Source organism: Coenobita brevimanus, chromosome 82, assembly GCF_032717465.1.
Source record: "Coenobita brevimanus isolate Jiangsu-jjx chromosome 82, ASM3271746v2, whole genome shotgun sequence".
In the NCBI taxonomy this organism is placed as follows: Eukaryota; Metazoa; Arthropoda; class Malacostraca; order Decapoda; family Coenobitidae; genus Coenobita; species Coenobita brevimanus.
In genome coordinates, this window is record NC_137035.1 from 6,793,335 (window position 1) to 6,800,189 (window position 6,855).

The 6,855-nt window shown below is 38.1% G+C and overlaps 1 non-coding gene across 1 annotated transcript; it reads right to left on the reverse strand.

The window, feature by feature from the left end:
- Positions 1 to 5,668: 5,668 nt before the first annotated feature.
- LOC145409715 (5S ribosomal RNA) lies at positions 5,669 to 5,787 on the reverse strand. The gene has a single exon (XR_013899162.1). It is a non-coding gene; the product is annotated as a 5S ribosomal RNA (ribosomal RNA).
- Between the last annotated feature and the right edge of the window lie 1,068 nt (positions 5,788 to 6,855).

A 6,855-nucleotide genomic window follows, 5' to 3' on the forward strand; every position in this document is an offset into this window, starting at 1 on the left:
TTCTTTTCTCTCTTTTCTCCACAGTTTGTATTTACCATCTCCCAAATGAACATCAATATCTTCTCTTAATTTGGTCTCTACAAAGCACATGACATCAGGTTCATGTTCTCTCAAGAAATCATTAATTTCGATCCTTGTCGATATGAAACCATCAACATTAGTATATATCACCTTCAAATTATTTTTGACATTATTAATACCCTCTTCTCTCCTACTCTCTGTCTGTACCACTTCCTCAACTTCTGATCTTTCACAACCATCCCCCCTAGTTTCCTTCACTTCTATTTCCTTAAATACCATTTCCTTACTTTCATATCCAATACTCTCCAAACAAAAGTATTACGTTCTTCCTCTGTCCTCTTATCATTTTTTTCCTTTACTTCTTCCTTTAATGATTTTAAAACTTCTCTTTGTTCTTCATTCAGATATTTTCTTATTATAATATTTTCCATCCCCACCTCTTTGCTTAATTTCCAGGTCACTTTAAGTATCTCATTTATTACACTTTCTTATGTAAACTTGACTCTCATTGGTCTTGTTTCCCCTTTCTTATAAGGCCCTATCCTCCTTACTTCCTCAATTTCTTTTACCCACTTGTCTCCTTCGGGGTCAATCTTGCCTAATATTCCTCTCACCATGTTCGTGTCTCTCTCGAGTCTTGCGAACCTAACCTTTTCTTCCTCTTCCCTGTTTCCAAATACTACCACACATCTGTTCCTTTCTACAGTTTCTCTCACTATTTTCTCTTTTTTCTTCAGTATTTTCACTACATTTTCTTCCATTTCTTTCTTGTTCATTTCCCTTTCTTCCTGGATGATCTCTCTTAAGCTGACCACTTCTTTCTGTTCTTCTTCTACGTGTGCCCACTTTGCCTTGTGTTCTTCTAGTACATTACTCACCTTCTCCGTTTTATTAGTACTCTCTTCAAGTTTCCTCTTCAGTTCAACATTTTCCCTCTTCAAATTCTTAATCTCTTCATTGGCTGTTTCGTTGGACTGGAGTAGACTCTGTATGGTAGTTTCCGTATTTCCTGACACATCCTTTATCACTAGATTCTCTACTTTTTTTTTGAGTTCACTAATCCTCATAATTAATGTTTTCACCAGGTCCATGACATTAGTATTAGCATCAAATCCTTGAAATTCCATTCCCTCATTGTTTACATTTTCGGCCATCTTTAACGTACCGGTAAAGTACCTAAACAGCTGTTACCGAATAAGCCACAAACATTCATGTATACTATTGCCAACAAATCTTTACATTTTTGGTAGTCTACCAACTTTCATTATTTTAAATTTAAAGAAAGACCCTAGGAGACAGGACAGACAAAATTCCTGAAACTACTCAAGGTTAGGAGCGATGCCTGGGACGACCTCTCTCTCTCCGGCTGCTCGTGTGTGTGTGTGTGTGTGTCTGTGTTTGTGGTGGGGGAGTGTTGTTTATGGTGTGGTATGGAATGTGAGTATGTACTGGTGTCCAGTATGTGTGAAGGGTCACTGACTGGGACTACTGTGAGTCTGTTTGTGGTGAATCACTCGTGTAGTGTTGAGGTAGGGTTGGAAGACGCTTGTGGCTGTGTTTATGTTTTGGTGTGCACATGTGTTACGTTGTCTGCAAAGGAAGCCATGTGTATATGTGGTGTCTACAGTGTGGGTATGTCACGCATGTATGGGCGAAAGAGAGTAGAGGACAAAACAGATTCTTGGGGGATGTCGTTTGTGATGTTTCTAATGTTCCATGACTGACCGGCAAATGTTACATGTGCACAACTGCCTGCTAAATAGTTTGCCAACCATCTTTTTGTGTTATTGTGCATGTTTGTATTGAATATTATGTTTGTGAGGATCTGGAGGGGGATGGCATCAAAAGCTTTGCTAATGTCTAATATGACTAGGAGTGTTCTGTGTGGTTGAGTAGCTGAATTGATGCCATCAAAAACTCACTGTGTCAGGTCTGTAAGATGAGTGTTTGTGGACTGTAGCAGCCTAAAACCATGCTCAGATGGGATTAGCATTATGTAAGGTGTAACTAATTGGAGACCAGTCATTCAGTGACTTTGGAGGGGGTGCAGAGGAGTGTGAGGAATGTAACGTAGGGTCACTGTTGGTTATCTTTCTTTGTATCTTTCTTTGATTGCTCTGTATAAATTCTTTTTTCATGATAGAATGTTGGTTTGGTGTCATTTTAGAGCTGAATAGTTGTAATTTATTGTAGTATGTTCAAAAATGGAAAACAGAGAAAACAAAATGTCACAATGACGAGTTGAACTTAGGCGAACACCAAAACATTTCGCATCTTACCTTAGAAAAATATTTGGAGAAAAAAAAATGATATATAAATCTGGTTTAAACCATGCAAAACTACTATAGCTTACTTTTACAATGACATACAGATTATGGTTATTTCAGCATTTTATTGTGCAATAAAGCAAAAGGAAAAAGGAGCACAATTTTCTTTATGATTCTCGGCCACATATTCGCTTCACAATTTTTTTCTTTGATTGGTCACCATAAATACACTTTTTACAACAGGATACTGGTTGTGGTGTTATTCTGAAGCTGAATAGTTGTATTTTATTGTAGTACAGTAATCCCTCCAAGATCCGACGTGATAGAACCAAAGGCATGTCCAGGACTTGAGAAAATGCCCCCTGGACAGGTATTTATGGACCCTAGCCCAACCTAACTTTGAAAACCACCTAACTCACTCCCTACTGGACCTACACAGCACCTATTTAAGACCCTATTCACATAAATAAGGGACAGAAACCATGAAGTAAATGAAAAGGAACCAGAGAATGAGAAATTAGAAGTATGGAAAATATTTAGTAGTGTACAGGGTACTTACGACACATCCGTGGCTGTCGCGAAGATTAACCTGCCTCCTCTATGGCACTGACAGTGGTGAGGGTGCACCTCAAGCACATACAGTAATCCAGTGTTGCACTGCACTTAATTCTTCGCACTGTCAATTATAATTGTTTAACACTGCACATTCTGTTCTTACTTGAGCCACACCAGTTGCAACACACCAGTATTGCATTCTGCACTTAATCCTTTGCAGTCTAAAGTCTGATTTCTTAACACTGCACAACACTGAAAATTCCCATGTGGTCTAGTGGCGAGGTATTGCAGTTTATTCACAAATATGAGCCATGGGCAGCCGTGACGATGAGCATGCGGTCACGACGATAAGTAGGCGGAAACTGGGGAGGAATGCAGTGCCGCTCTAATGGTCGTCAGAGTAACTACACGCCAAAACACTGCTATTTGTCACCACCAGGCAAATTTAAAGTAAGAATGAACACATATTTTTTTTTTTTTTTTTTTTTTTTTTTTTTTTTTCTTCAAAGACCTGAGCCAAAAATGTTTGGGACTTGGGCATCCGGGTCTGAAAGGGATTACTGTATGTTCAAAAAAGGAAAACAAAGAAAATAAAAAATGAATATGACAGGTTGAAGTTAGACAAAAACCAAAAATTTTTATACCTTGCCACTGAAAAATATTTGGCAAAAAAAAAAAAAAAAAAAAACTACTATAGATATATAAAACTGGTTTAAACCATGCAAAATTACAATGAATTACCTTAATAATAGTGTACATTTTATAGCAATTAATGGATGTTCTTACACAGTAAAGAGAAAGAAAAGCAACGCACAATTCTGTATGATTCTCGGCCACATGTTCGCTTAGCAATCTTTTTCTTTGACCAGTCTGTGTTAATACACTTTTCAAGAAACAATGCTGGTTTTCATGTCATTTTAAAGCTGAATAGTTGTACTTTACCACAGTACATTCAAAAATGGAAAACAAAGACAGTAAAAAGTCAAAATGATGAAGTAAATTAGTCAAAAACCAAATATTTCATAAACTGCTGTACAAAAATATTTGCCAAGAATAAAGTAATAAAGAGATAAAGCCACGAGTCAGACAAGCTGTGCAGTACCCGCCATGCATAGAGCAACTATTCCGTGACGTCACGTGCAAGTCTCTTTGTTCTGACACATAAACATGATTTATGGTGAATATTTTACAAAAGTACAGTATCTTAAAATGATGCATAAACGTGTCATCGGAATCTCTGAAGTTGAATTTCAAATTTTTCACGCCATCAGAATCTCAAAGGGTTAATAGACCCATTTATACCAAACTCTGGATATAAAAGACCATCTGACCTTACTGGAGAACTTTTGTTTAATATCGAACGAAGGTCTGGTGGGAGAGCATCTGGTGACCTACCGAACATATTTATTAAATACCAGACCCTGGTCAGGTATTTCCTCTTGTTTTCATTATTATTTATTTAAATGAGGGCCAACATTAGTTCTGTAATGCTTACTGATTGCGTATATATTGATGGAATACAGGTCAAACTCATACAATATTAATTTATTGATATAACTTGTTCACCTTAAATGTCAGGACCAACTTGCCTAGCCCCGGGCTCCAACACTCCTCATGGGGCGGCATAGGATTGGATGATGGATGGACTTATAACCTGTCTTATATGGGGTACCTACCAGACCACTTTTCATATATACTGAGCCTATGTCCAGTATAGCAGATCCCTATCGAATGTCATGTACAACAAACCATCAGATATGCTGTCCATCCTTCCTCCCCATTAGTCCATTATAATGAGGTCTCCCTGTATTTGGGAAAAAAAAAATGACCAGTAGTCAAACCTATTAGGTCATGCCAAGATTCTGGGAGCTTGAATTGTGAGTGGATGAGTGTCTGGATCATTTAATTGCCCATGCTCTTGGTAGTTCTCTTTCTATCATGTTTTCTCCATTCTTCTCTCCAGACACTACCTCACCCTATCCTTTGGTGGGTAAAGGATGATTTTTCCCTATGGATGCACTTGATGTATACTTGCCGCTGGACATACTAAAAATGGAAAAGAAAATATATCAAAATAAACGTGAAGCTGTGCTGCTGAAAAGGCAACATTATAGATGTAATTGACATACATCTGCCACTCGATACCTTAAGTAAAAATTAACTAAACAAAAAAAATAAAAGTAAACCTGTGCCACTAGGAAGGGGACATCATGTTGGTGCAGTGTGGATATTACTAATGCAGCCTGATCCAGTAGCCCTCTGTCCATACATCCCAGCATCACTCTGGCTCCCACCTCAGCTATTACTTCCTTCACATCCTGGATATCTCTGCTGGTCTTCTGGTCTGCGAGAGATGAGTGACCAAATTTAACCCTTTAGTCCAAAGGATGTCCTATTTACTTGATTCTTACTGCCATCTGACATTTTTATTAAGTTTATGAAAGACCTACTGTATTGACGGAGCTCATAAATGTTATATTTAACCCCTCCAGTTCAAAAAATCTATCATAAGCTGAATAAAGTCATTGGGATATGGGAAGTTTATAATGAAAAGACATCCCCGGCCTCAATGGGTTAATAATGTGTCTGAGAGAATGACAACAAAGGGCTGAATAACTACAGAAAATGCCTATCACAGGAAGGCCTTTTTAGCCCTTTTTTGCTACAAAATAAAGTACAAAAAATAAACAAATGAATACAGTAAATAAATTCATCATTCATTGCCAGACGCCATGTATCCCAAACGGGGTGGCCAAGGGCTTAGAGTTAATTGTTTTACAGGGAGGGGCACTAATCCTCCACCAACCCCACTTGACACGTAGGGATGCCAACAGCATCTGGTGTTCCCAGGCGGTCACCCATCCAAGTACTAACCAGACCCAACGTTGCTTAACTTCGCTGATCGGACGGGAAGCGGTGTACTCAACGTGGTATGGCCGTTGGCAGTAAATAAATAAATAAATAAATATATACAGTACTACCCATGGCAAAATTCCAACACTAACTTAAAAACCAATGTCAGTTTCCACAATAAAAGTATCAATTGTAAGGAAGAAGTGATATTTTACAACACATTAAGACCTACAATGATAAGTGTTTGCATATAATAAAAACCCAAATACAGAAGAATACCATTTAACCAGCATTCAAACATCCAGCAATCCCAAACAAGTGGCACGTTCAGAGAGGGCATTAGACAGGAAAAAATACATAAAAGAACAGCAAATAAAAAAGAAAAATGCATCTAATCACAGGTTTGAATCTCGTATGCCATCTTCCTACACATTCTGGTTCATATTTCAGCTGAGGCAAGGGGTTGCATTTATGAAGAATTTTAACATGAATAAAAGAAATTTTCATGGTACTTCACTGTTGCAAAAACTGTTGTGTTCAGGAAGCATTTTAATTTTACATTTAACAGTAGTTGCTGTTTGATCAACTTGGTTCTGTCTGGCCAAGTAGACCATCAACTGCAAGCAAGCAAGCACCACTGCAGGGTTGTTGCAAGCAGAGAACCGATGTTCCCTTGCAGCTGACAGTGCCTTACCACAGTTAGGCAAGGGGAATAGTCTCACTGTGAAGTAAATTGCAACTGTATAAATGATGACAAAACAAGAAACAAGCTATCCCACTGCACCAAAAAAAAATTAAGATTTGTTAATAGCTGTCATGAATTTGCCACATTATGTTTTAATACACATTCATGACACTGTACTGTTCTGGGAACTCAAGATGCATTAGTGAAAAACCCAGAAATATTCACTCAGCTAAACATCCTGACAGTGTTCCAATTGGGACTATTCTCAAAACGCTTGTTATTGTTTCACTAGTGAATGTTTTTATGCACGCCCTTGGTACATTACTGTGTGATACTTTTGTGTATTTATCGCACCTCTGCCCTGCCTCTTTAGCCGTTAAGCTAAGTCATACCTAGTTCCAATGATCATGTATTGCTCAGTGGATGGTGTGAGAACATTAGTCAGTTGGTGTAGTGCTGCCACAAAAGAAGGAT